Below are 13,129 nucleotides of genomic sequence, written 5' to 3' on the forward strand. Positions count from 1 at the left end.
GCTGCTAGCAGGAGAGTGTTTCCCTGTGCAGCTCTTTAGAAGTTTCCAGGTGGTCTGTCCCATTAAATACGTAGCTTCCGATGCTTTAGGTTTGCATTGCGGCCTCTGTTATATTTTGTGTCTCCACTTTGCAGGCGTGACTGGCTACAGTCTTATCAAGAAGTTTTCCTTGGACATTTCCTATGTTCCCTAACCGACAAAGCCCTTGCCCCCTGTCCAGAAGAGCTCTCTTTCCTCGAGCTCAGGAAGAAGGTGCTGCCTGTCCGAAGAATGTTTGAAGATTTGGATTTATACGTTAGGCTTTGTAGTTACAGATGTACATATGTTCTGACATGTAGATGTAGTTTGAATAAATGTGTTGTCATTTTATCTTTTAAATTTTGAAACTAGATTTTCAACAGTATATATTTTATTTTGATTGGTTTTGTTTGTTTTAAATAAAATAATTTTTAAAAAAAACAAGCCGAGAATGTGAGACCTGCTAGCCTAGAGGTTGTCAGAGTGCAGCTGACTCAACGTGCCACTGTCTCACGGTATTCTTTCCTCACAGCGCCTCTCCTCTTCCTCTTTTGCCATGTTTTCTTCATGTCATTTGTGCTGCTGTTTGTTATTTAGCATTACAATGGGGCCACCTATTACCATGTTTGGGGGACAATGGACCCAGAAGATCCTGTGTAGTCTCCAGTTTTCTGCCTCGATCTATTCTGTGCTCACAAAAGGCCTGAGCAAAGCAACAAAGAGAATGTGCCCAAATCCCAAAGCTTTGCTCCTTTGCAATGTCAGACGGATCTGGCTCAGAGGTGTCTTCAATCACAATTCCATAGGTAAGAAGAGGACGTGTATTTCACTGGGAAAAGAGGCACTGCTTTGGAAAAGGCATCTGTATGTATATTTACCCAGGACAGCAGTCCAACGGCGTTGTTCATACCTTCAGTTAATTGTGAGCAGAACATCTTGGGGAGGTTTCCTAATGATGTGATTTCAAGCTAGAAAATCCTGATCTGAAAAACAACGGGAGACCTCATGACAATCTGTCATGGGTTAGCAAGCATAGTCCCGGAAGTGATGTCCTTGCAAAGGAGTGCTTACAGCTCCTTCTGTGACCTGACAGAACCTATCAGCTGGCCACTTTGAATATGGACAATTCTTTAAGCCACTTAAAGTTGTGACCGCCTCTGTGATCCACACTTAAGAACAGGAAACCCCGAGGCAGACTCTCTCTGTCTTGTTTCCGGTGCTGGGACAGGTGGCTGCGGGCCCCGTGTGGGGGCCAGCGGGCCCGGCCCAGGCCCTGCTCAGGCCAGGCCGGGTCGGGCCACGGCCATCCTGGAGCCGACGGGCCCTGTTCCACCCGCGGAACCCCCCCCACAGCAGGGCTGTGGGCAGCCGGAGCGGCTCGGCTCCCCCTCTCCAGAGCTGCCAAGATTCAGCTAAAGCTGCACGGCTGTCTGGCAGAGGTCATGTGACCAACAGCGATAAGCCACATTCCAGCTGCAAGGCCTAGGTGAGATTAACCCTTTTAGTACTATGAAGAGCTGAAAACCGGAGGGAAGTGAAAGAGGAGATGCTTAAAGCTGAAATTCTGTTGTGAAGCTATGATCGATCAGAGTACCTGCTGTAATTTCATGAAGGCATGGGGGGTGGAGCATTCAACTTGTACTTGTGAGCAAAAGCACCTGCGCTGAGATAAGCAGATGCTGACGCAGCTGTAATTTCATGAGAAGTTTGAACAGGGAGAGATGGAAGTGATGAGGACTTTTGCTCCAAATGGAAAAGGAGAAAACCTCAGGTCCTAGAGATGCTCCCAGAGATAGTTCTAAAGAGGAAGATGAGGAAGACCCTTTGCTTCCAGGGAAGGAGAAGGGCCTCTATTCTTAGAAATGAAATACTCCCAGAGATGGGTGAAGAGAACTTTTGTTTCTGAACGGCTCAACCTTAAAATTTTACCCCAGCAATTCAAGAGTGGACCCTCGAAAGCAGTTGTGGGAAAAGCTGCAAGACGGGGGAAGGGACTCACATGCAAGCAGAGAACCAACCCGGGTGGCTGGCTCCTTGCGATAATGTTTTCATAGCATGGGCAAGAGACTCCTCTTCCTAAATGGACTGAACAAGGTTATTATGGAAGTGGTAAACAGACTGAACATCTCAAGGGCTGTCTTTTTACATTATCACTGCAAGAAGGGAGAAAGGCAGGGGGGAGGAGAAGTGTTCTGAAGGCGTGGTATGACTTTTTTTTTCTTCTTTTAGGTCTGTTAATAAACTTCTTTCTATTCTTTCAAGTTTGGTGACTGCTTTGCGTTTCTCCTAATTCTTATCTCACAGAAGGTAAATAGTAATGAGTATTTTGGACCAAACCACTACACTAAATTGGTGTTTCTGCCTGGTTACAAACCAAACCCGCTACACAATCATTACAAGAGACAATCTGCAAGCAACATTCTCACCAGTGCTTACTCAGGAAAACCAAGGATGAGATGCATCTCACTTATCTCCAGACGGCTTCCCAGGTACACATGTCGCACTGCTTTGTGAAGAAAGAGAGACGCTACTTCCATGTTTAAATGCCTCATCATGAGGGAGGTGTGCGTCTTATAATAAGGAAACTCATCCCTCTGGAGAAGTGTCTCTACAGCAGGCATGACAATCTGGAAAAGTAGCTCAGATGCATCTGAACAGATGGATAGGGGCATATCTGAAGGATCCAGAAAATCCGTAACAGGGATAAAAACAGAAGCCAGACATCCCAGCACTACGCTCACATGATTGCTTCCCTAGAGACTAGATCCACAGCTTAACAAACCCACTGGGAACAACTCTCTTGAGCATGGGAAGATCCTGACTACGCTACTGAGGCATGTGGTCACTCTCCTGCCAGCGCTGAGCATGACAGAGCTAAATAAATCCCCTCTGTTATCAGAGGACAACAGGTACAAGTAGCTCTCCCACTGGCAGGAAGAGACAGCAAGGACCAAATTCCTGTCTCAAATGCTGATTGCAGCACAGGGGGAAATAAACCAAACATGCTGTCCATCAAGCAAACAGTATGAAGGACAGGAATGTCAAGACAAAACGTCCACATTGAGACACCTGTTGACCAAAGTTGCTCAGGAACTGGCTTGCTACTTACTACTCATCTTGGTACTGTCTGAGGGTAAGAAAACCATGACTCAGGAAGGCCAAACCACATGCATGGGAAGTGCTATTTTGGGGAACAGCATCTTGCTTCTAGACTGGGACTTCTCATCAAAACACCCATCTGAAAAAGACTGCTCTCAGAGGAAAAAAACCCTGCTTGAATTTACTTGTCCCAAGTGAGGCAGCGGAGACATGGCCCTCTCACAGCCTCCACAGCACTGTCCTTGCCAGTGCACTGGATCTTCTGAGCTGCAACCAATGGGTGTCTTTTTGTCGCCCATTTTTTGTGGAAACCCTTCCAGAGAAGTTGTGTTCAGCGTAATGCAGAAGGAGACATTTTTTATGATAGAGCATTTGTAGGGAAAGGAAACAATCTCTGGCACAGGTCATCTCCACCAGAAAGATTTTCCTGAGGAAGAGACATGTAAAGCTTGCCACGTGCTTTGTCACATCTAACTAAAGTGCTCAGTACCGTTTACTAGAAGGCAATGTGGCCTGGGGCTTCTTCGAGCCATCGCTCCTCTTCTTCACAGGCTTCTCGACAGATGGGTGTTCATCCTTCTGCGTTTCCATCCCCTACAAAGGCATAAAGAAACCCCATGGATCTTTAGAATGTAAAATAGGAAATTACCTGTTTAAAACACAACTTATAACCAGGATCACTGCAACCAAGGCTTGGGCAAACCTTTCCGAACTTACAGAAGGAAACAGGCCAGAGGTTCAGTGATGCCAACTCTTTGTTTTCAATAGCCCAAGGCAGGTTATGGCTGCTACCATACTGAGCAGCAGTCTAAAATCCCCAATTCATTCCTCTTGAGCATAAATGGGAATAATGCAAACTGGTAGGGAACTAATGCTCTTAAAGGAAGCTGCAGAAAAATTTGGACTCTTTGGAGGTTGGCCCATTGTGTTGGAAGTTGATTTGGTTCCACACTCACTCTCCCTGTTGCTGCACAAAGGCACACTCCCTTCTATAACGTAGGTAAAAAGAATAAAAAAATAACCCAGGCAAACAAATGATTTTCCTCTGGATGCTGCTGAATTCACCAAGCTTCTTCCAGCTGCACAGGGCATGACAGCAGGGCAGTATTCCCAGAAGACAGATAGTAATTGTAGGAATTGGGATTGACTGGGACATCTTTTGAATATTTGGAAATTTTCTTGGCACTACTGCTTCCTGTGTCTTTTGCAAAGACTCTGTTATCTCCAGAAGCACTGTTCTCACTTAATTGCGTCACTGGGGGCAGAGTAGGGATAGTGGGGTGGGGGGTTATGCTTAAATGTAAACACATTTCCTCCTCTTTCCCTTCCCTGTTTGTGGCCAATATACAAAATATCCAATACCCCACTTTTCCCCTAATATTATCAGTTCCTTTGTGCTCTGCAGATGAACAGGCTACGGATCAACAGTTCATTCCCAGGAGCAAAATGATTTGGCAGAAAAGGAATGAGATAAGATTAGGTCTGTTTGATCTCATATCAGCAGTGGCAATACTTGCACAAAGGAGACATTTCTCCTACCAAGCACTTACTTTCTTCTTCATTCTTGTCAGAATATCTTCCAGGTCACGGGTGGAAAGAGATTGTTCCAAAAGCCTTTTAAATTTTTGGTGATTCAGCATCATTTTCACCATCTCCTGTCCATAATGCCTAAAACAAGAAAGAAAGAAAGAAAGAAAGAAAGAAAGAAAGAAAGAAAGAAGGAAAGAAAGAATAGAAGGTGAACAAACAAATGAGGAGCATTAACAGAATAAGCTGATACCTTAAACTCAGCAGCTGCCATACCTGCATGAGAAGGCATTACCTACTCAGCAAAGAGAGAGATTTACCTCCACTTGTCACTGCACAGTGCTGTCAGCTGAACACAAGAGGCAAGAGGAGAACGTGGGGCAACAGAAAAATACAATCTCACTCTGAAACTGTGGGTGCGCTTCTGTGGCATCGAAGGATCCCAGGGAACAAGCAAAACACCTCTGCTTTGAGTCAGAGCTTATTAGCAGTGTCTTGCTGCCATTGCACAGTAATTTGCCTTTCTTTAACTGGCAGGGAAGCCAGGACCAAATGCCTCATGCTTGCTTTTGATTATTCTATACCATATGTATGCACAGGGACAGCTAGTTGCTCATGCGTTCTTGGCAGCTATTAATGGGAATTGAATCCTCAAAGTGAGGGGATTTGGGTGGTTTGGGTTGATTTTGCCACTAGGAAACCACAGTTTTCTTCAGGAAGCAATTTGGAGGTCATTCAGCCACAGATAAGAGCATTATAGAAATCTGCAGAAGAGGTTTAGAAAGACTGAATACATTGGCTAAAGACCCCGGGAATATTTCTAGGAAAGTCTTAAGTTAATGAGAAATAGATGTATGCGATCCTTCAGTGATGAACATTAGCCAACATTTTGGCTTTGTCTTGTGCACCTAAGGCCAAGCAAAACTGTTTGACTGGCTCATCTGATGGCTCTTTTGATCTCAGGAAAGAATCATTCAAGTCCCAGGAAGTTGGCAATGCTCCCTCTTGCGGGACAACCTCACGTTCCCCAGCACAGTCATTTCCCCAGACAAGCCAGGGCAGTGGTCACAGCACCAAGCCTGACAGAGCTCAAGAAGCCTTTGGACAATGCTCTCGGGCACATGGAGTGACTCTTGGGGGGCCCTGCACACAGGCAGGAGCTGGACTCGATGACACTGATGGGTCCCTTCCAATTCAGCGTATTCCGTGACTCTGTGAACCTCATCCACACAGTGAGGGAACTTAATATTTCCTTTAGCTTCCACTCTTTTGTGGTTTTGCCCTTTACAGCCAGACACCCAACAGTTTTCCTGTTTTAGGAGGTGAAATGAAGATCATTACCTTGTGTCCTCGTGACAGTCCTGAGCAAGCGTCCCTGCCGCGTGCGCCAGCCTCTCAGCCCTGGGCGTTCCTGCGAGCTTCGTGACTCCAGTTTTCTCCATCAAGGACAGGAGGAGTTGGGCCGCGCACTTCCGCACCTGGACGTGGCGGCTCCTGGGAAGAAGAGAGCGGACACTGGGGCACAGGGAGCAGAGGGACACAGCGCAGGCCTTGGCCAGAGCATGCTCCCTGTCATTGCTGGGGGAAGGAGGCCTGGGTTCTCCCTGACACTTGGGACACCTGTAGAAGGTTCTGTCCGCAGAGAAACACAAAGTTAGCACTCTACAGAAGGACTGCCTGCAAGCAAGAGTGAGGAATTCAGTCTCCCTGCACTATCTGATACTCAACGTCTTTCCCCAAATTCACTCTGAGAAAGAGGGAAATTAAAGACAACCCAGGCTGACCCATCAGGAGCCAGCCACTACACAGACAGCCGCAGCAGGATTGAGGATATTTGCACCCATTTACCCCCAAATCTGCAGACCTTGGGAAAGAAACAAATGCAGGGAAAACACGCTGTGGGACACGAAGTTGCAGAATATTCTGCAATGCAGCCAGTTTCTTCTGTGAGGCTTGGCAAGAGATACATCTGAACGTTTCCCCCTTTTCCAAAGCTGAGGAAAGGGTGGCAGTCAGTTTAGCCAGCTTGTCCTGTTCTAGACAGTGTCTCTTGGGGACTATCAGGCCCAGCACCAACACTTAAGGCAGCACCTGCTTCAGCTGTCCCATGGCAGTCGGCCTGTGAAGGTGCCTGTACAGTGATTCATCATCTCAAGGCTAACATGAGACATCAGTTTGAATAGCAAGTGGGCCTCTAAGGCCAGGACAGTCCTACAAGACTCCTCTTGGCAGGAGCTGCACCTGCTGTGCAGGCTGTGCCACACCCAGCACGTTCTCCCCCATGTGCTCCATGCCCCAGCAAGAACCCTCCTTACTTCTCAAGTGAATGGCATAATGAGGATGCATGGTTTTTCCCAAGGCCTCTGTGGTTAGGGCTGTGAAATATCAAAGAGCGCTCACAGCTGCAGTTGCAATTGTCCCTCTTCCCACAAAACCACAGGGCTCTATCCTTAGCCTTTGAAGGCACTTTCACTTGCCCACCATTCACCACATCTAGGCAACTCGGACAGACTGGGAGAACTCCAGGAAGCAGCAGCAAGCTGAGTCAGGGGAGGTTGAGCTTGGATATCAGGAAAAAGTTTTTCACCCAGAGGGTGGCTGGGCACTGGAACAGGCTCCCCAGGGTACTGGTCACAGCACCAAGCCTGAGAGAGTTCAGGAAGCCTTTGGACAACGCTCTCAGGCACATGGTGTGACCCTTGGCGTGTTTGTTCTGTGCAAGGCCAGAAGCTGGACTCGATGAGCCTGATGGGCCCCTTCCAACTCAGCATATTCTACAGCTCTGTGATTCTGTCAACTAAAGGGCTGCATGAGGGCAGAAATAGGTGACAAGAGGAAAGAAGTGAGGTTGATTGGAGAATCAAGTCACTGAGATCACAGAAGATGCAGGATACAGGACCCTTCCCTCCCACCGTTCCCATTCTCTCTCTCAGCCCTTCTCCCCCCCCACACACAATAGAAGGTGAAGAATATCACTAAGAGAAGAAGAACCTACTGGACTCCACTGTCCATGAGAGCAGTCATTGCTCGTGCAGGAGTCACATGCTCCACCATGACTCCCAGGGTGTGACTGGCTGCTTTCTGAACAAACTCTGGGGAGTTCCACACCATCTGGAGAAGGACCCGAGCAACCTCATCCACCTCCGAGTCCATGTCCTTCTGCAAGGTCACAAAGAGCTCTCCAAGAGTGACGATTGCAGAGTAAGACACCTTTGAGCGAAGGTTGGTCACCTGGGGAAGTCATGCGGGGAAACATAAGAATCACCTTGAAAAGAAAACCAGTTGCCTTAGACAAAAGTCCCAGGAAATGACAACACTTCCCGCTGTGTCCAGGGGAACACAAAAGCACAGGCAGAGCAGAAGAGCACAAGCACAGAAAGGCACTTAACTCTGGCACCTACTTGTGCTAGGCCTCAGGCCTGCTTCCTGCAGGCCTAAAACATATTATTTCACTTAAAGTGTTCTACTTAATTCTTCTGGAATGTCTACTGCTTTGGTTTTAGGCCCTTTTATTCAAAAAACAAAGAAACAAATTAAAGCAAGGGCTGCTCTCAAGCCATAAAGGCACAAATCATAAAGACAAAAGAGTCATTTGCTCCTGTTTGAAAAAGTAACAGCAGCAGTTGAAGCCCTCAGCCAGGAAACAGAAAACACAGGCTCAAGTCTACAGACTAATTGGCAGTGTTGAATTACAGCTTGGGCAGAGATTTGGACTGCAGCAAATAACATAATTAGTGTCTCCGCTTCTGCATTTGCACGTTGCATTGTAATGGCAGCTCGCTCCAAGAGGAGAGTGTCAGATGCCCGACCTACCAGTAAATAGAGCTACATGTGCACACAGATCCTATAGAGAGCTGACAGACATGAGAAAGATAAGGTCTAGAAACAGAAATGAAGGCAGTTCCTGAGCACACAGGGAGATGAACAAGCACATATCTACTCTACACACCGTGTAAGAAGCACGGAGGACGATTCAGAACAATGTTCTTACCTCGTTGGTAAGTGCCAAGCAAACCTCACGAAGTCTACAAAGAAGGACTTCTGAGTGGGACTCAGCCAGGTGTTTGATGCTGAAGAGTCCCTTCTCCTTCAGCTCCCTGAAAGGCAAGTACCAAAAAGATTGACTTTCTCTCCACCCAAGAACTAGGCAGCACCCTCTGAATTTACCAGGCTGGCGGCTCAGTCAAACAAAGGGAGGTGCTTTTCAAGCAGTACGTGATGAAATCGTGGAACTCGCTGCCACAGGTTGCTGTGGCTGTCAAAAGCATACACAAATCCAAGAGGCAAATAGAGGGCTTTCAGAGTCTTCATTTGTGGCCGTTTAACAAGACAGCCTTTCTGAAGTCTCTGGCACATGAAGTCCCTATGTCAGTGCTTCCTGGAGGCTGTGAGACCGTGCCATGCTGCTGTTTCTTGTCACCTCCCTGTACCTGTCCCTGAGACACAGTCCCACTGGGCTGTGTCTGGGGCATTTTCCTTCTTTGCTAGCCCCAGCAGGCAGTTCAGCAGTGAGAGTCTGCACTGGCACTCTGTAGCTGAGTTTCCACTCTGCAATCTAGGCCTGTCTGTCACCCACTCCACTCCACCTCACACATTCCCCAAGAAAGCAGCAGGATGCCCCAGAAGGTTCCACACCCGGGCAAGAACAGCTGAAAGTCTAGCTTTTCCCAAAAGCCCCTACCTAAAACAGCAGCAACATGTTATTTACAAGGTGCAAACAACTCCCTCTCTCAGCACTTGCTTTGGGCAGGACCTGAGCTACAGGAAGGCGCGTGATGCATCGGGGCTGCAGCGCAGGGCTGGCGGCCGATGCCACGGGCATCCCTGAGTGTCACCCGGACCCCCCCACAGCTGCAGAAGCTCTCTGCACCGCACAGGGCACCAAACAGAAATGGGGAAGAGAAAGCAGAAGAGACAGGGCAGAGCAAAGGCGACTGCACAAGGAGATGCATTGTGGCAGATTTTTCATGCTTATCCCAGGGTGAATGGAGTCCTTATCCCAGGGTGAATGAAGCAGTGAGTAGATGATAACCCAGACATCAAAAAGACAACCAGTATCACCTAACATTTGTGGGGTTATCACCTCTGGGCCTCTACAGGCCTCCTTCTGTCTGTGTCTAAGTTTGGGACACATTGTGAGTATTGACAAAACATCTCAGGCCCATATGAAGCAGTGAGAAGGAAACAGTTGACTTGCAAAAGTGCAAGATTCCTAGAGGATTTTATTTCTTTTTCCTTCTCTTCTGCCATGAGCCCCTCAGGACTAATGACAGGCTGAGTGACTCTATAGCACAACTCAGTGCATTTCTCAGAAAGAAGAACTCCCTGTAGCTGCTCCTGGGACTCACATGCGGAAGGTCACGGGCAGACCCTGACTCCTGCCACTGCTGCCAGCAGTGGGGCCAGAGACAAATCTTACTCAGTCCCACTGGGCCCCGAGGCACCCAAATCTCTACACTCCAAACTGCTGCCATCCTGCTTCTGGCTTCAGCCAGCAAATCATCTTGTCCCACAGCTTTCTCTCTTCCCTCAAGATTTCCTTTGCAGCCCCACAGAGCAGCAGGCAAAGCGAGGAAACAGCACGGACCTGCTGCAGCTGGAGCACTGCTGCAGACCAAGGCCAAGAAAAGGCTGCTCTCAAATCTTTATCCTCTCTCTGCTCTGGAGTGGTTTCACTGGTGCCCCTCGGCCCTCTGGGCTGCTGGGGCTCAGAGGCACTAGCAAGATGCTCTCCTAACCTACCTTAACGCTAAGAGGGAGACAGAGTGAACGGGGCCTTTCTTACCAGTCATCGCTGCTGAGCAAGGAGAGTGCCTCGAGCAAGGACTGCTGTGGCTCCAAAGAGGCTCCGTCCTTCTGCCCCTTCCCACGGAGCGGCTCCTCTCGGCGCTCGGCACCAGTGGCCGTCTGCGGGGTCACTGTAAGGAGAGGGTCAGCCATGAGCGCTGCAGCCCCGGGCAAGGCACCCCGCCATGGAGCGGCCTGCAGCCCCATCTCCCAGCCAGGCTTCCATGAGGTACAAACTGGCACTGGCTCAGAGAATTCCCTGCTCTCTGGCTCCTTGCTTTCTCCCAGCCCCCCCAGCTGGGCACAGCTCCTTGGCTCAACCTGACAATTGCCCACACAGCGCCAGCTCCCAAGTGCCACAGGTACCACAGCCAGCGGCACGTTCCTGAGGCCGCAGAGCTCCCACTCCCTGTGAGACAGTGCCCACCAGCAGGACTTGCTCCCCACGAGGGACCCCTCAGCTGCCTCTCCTGTCTCAGCGCCCTGATTTCCCCGAGCCCTGAGGACAGAGGCACTCTGCAACTCCCTGAGGAAAGACCTGCAGCTGCCTCGTGACAGCACCAAGCCGAGCCTGAACAAGCGAGTCCTGCTGGGCCCGGCTGAATCCCCTCAGAGCAGCTACCAGGGAACAGCGATACCTGACCCTTCACACCTCACAGCGCCTCTGTTCCCATTGGCTTCAAATATTCTAGACAGAGGGCAGCTGAGTGCACTTACATTTCAGCCTGCTCTTGGGAAGGGAGTAGTTCATGGATTTTGTTCTTTCCAAGCATCATGAATCTTTACTATTTCAATAAAGTACACACTGGCTGTATTTGAAAGATGCTGAGGTGAAATTTGTTTGTCCTCAAATGGACTTGTGTGCACACTGTGCAAGCCTAAGCTTTCTCTTGTGGAAAAATGGAATCTCTAGCCCAGATGGTTGATAAAAAAGCCTTCCAAATGCAAATTGATGATAAGAATACGTAAATACAGATGCAAATTGTTGGCAGACACAATCTCTTGATAGTCAGTTTACAAGGTATGAGAAAATTCAGATGATAAATGCATTTCTTAAGAAACCCACTTGTCATCCAAAGGACTCTTGATCATCAATTTCATGTCATGCACTCAACAGGTCGTTTTCTAATGTGTACAAGGAAACATCTGAGCTGTCTCAAATGATGGAGTTTAAATATTGCACAGAATCTAGAATATTCAGATGGGAGCTATCTGGCTGTCACTGATGTACCCCTGTCACTGCCATCAGTGGTGTCACTGCAGAAGGATGTCGATGTACACATCTATATTCAATAGGAATGGGGAGCCACGTCAGGCTAGTTCTGGTCAATTGTGACCATGGAAGTAGCATCACTAGAAAAGAGCACTCAAAGTATCATTCCTAGCTCCCTTCTTCTTCTCTCACCCTACTCAGGATCATAGCACAGGCAGGCTGCCCTCACAGGAGAGGCAAGAGCCACAAGGGACTATGTGCTGTGTATTCACTGCGGGCAGCAAACAGCCTGGGAGCACCAGGCAGCCCCTCCTGGCTGTCACCTGCTACACAGGCCGCTGTATTTGGGTGGGGTGACACAGGAGGCGCTGCTTGTTCCCTCTTGGCATTGCAGGCCGTGGGATGGCAGCGGCAAGAAGCCATTGGGCACTTCTGGGAGCAGCAGCACGGCTGCACCAAGTGGCTGACTGCCATGCAGAGACAACCCTTGCTGGGAGAGCAGGAAAGCTGGCTGCAGAGGCAGACAGCAGCACAGGCAGAGGGCCAAGATGGAGAGTGGACAATTGATCGTGGTGGTACTCGTAGGTGCACAGTGAGCACACCCTGCCAGACTGCCCCGAGCTCATCCCTGCAGTTACAGCTGCCTCCTGGCACCAGTGCTGTAGTTTGCTCTATCAGGATGGGCAAAAGCCAGAGCTTAGGTCTTTACCACTACTTTATGCAGCTCAGCTTTCCAATGGATCAATAAGAACCAACTGCTCCAGTTCTGCCGAGCTGGAGTAACTCAAGAGTAGATTTGCTGTTCATTCTCAGCACAGGCTATGAACCCAAGATCCCAGCTGTGGTGGCTGAATCAGGAGGCAGTTTGTGCTCCTTGTGCAAGGAAAACCGGTGCAGGAAAAAGCTGCTGTGGAGCAGGCTTACCTGAGGAGCTGCGTGGGAAGCTGCCGTCTCCATGGATGATGGGCTTCTTGGGCAGTAAGGGCACGTTGTCCTGCTTCCTCAAGACCTTCTTCTTCAAGGCACTACCAGGGTGTTTCCTCTGCACACTGGAAGCTGTGCCATTGACAGGCAGTAGGCTAAAGCCTGCAGGGACCAAAGAGGAGCTTAGAAGTGGAGGGTGACAATGGAAAGGCCCAGAAAACTTGCTGGAGCTGGGTAACATCTCTTTGTTATCCCAAAGAACTTCAAGTATAACAGTGGCACAGCACCATGGGAAAGTGATCACAGAATCCTAGAAGAGTTTATGTGGGAAGGCACCTTTAACCACCATCTAGTCCAGCCCCCATGAGCAGGGACATCTTCAGCACGAGCAGCTTCCTCAGGGCCCCATCTAACATGGCCTTGAACACCTTCAAGGATCGATCAACAACAGCTTCTCAGGGCAAACTCTTCCAGTGTTTCATCCCCTTCATTATAAAGAAATTCTTCCTAATATCTAATCAAAATCTACCCTCTTCTGGTTTAAAACCAAATTGCAGTGAT

The 13,129-nt window shown here is 48.9% G+C and overlaps 2 long non-coding RNA genes across 2 annotated transcripts; both read right to left on the minus strand.

Annotated features, from left to right (window-relative positions):
- Positions 1–4,744: 4,744 nt before the first annotated feature.
- Positions 4,745–7,681, minus strand: LOC125322526. Its single transcript, XR_007202054.1, has 3 exons — positions 7,640–7,681; positions 5,986–6,138; positions 4,745–4,785 (listed from the first exon to the last, which is right to left on the minus strand). It is a non-coding gene; the product is annotated as an uncharacterized LOC125322526 (long non-coding RNA).
- A 153-nt stretch (positions 7,682–7,834) lies between these two features.
- On the minus strand, positions 7,835–12,728 carry LOC125322434. Its single transcript, XR_007201999.1, has 4 exons — positions 12,569–12,728; positions 10,430–10,562; positions 8,636–8,741; positions 7,835–7,875 (listed from the first exon to the last, which is right to left on the minus strand). It is a non-coding gene; the product is annotated as an uncharacterized LOC125322434 (long non-coding RNA).
- Between the last annotated feature and the right edge of the window lie 401 nt (positions 12,729–13,129).

Source organism: Corvus hawaiiensis, chromosome 3 (genome assembly GCF_020740725.1).
Source record: "Corvus hawaiiensis isolate bCorHaw1 chromosome 3, bCorHaw1.pri.cur, whole genome shotgun sequence".
In the NCBI taxonomy this organism is placed as follows: Eukaryota; Metazoa; Chordata; class Aves; order Passeriformes; family Corvidae; genus Corvus; species Corvus hawaiiensis.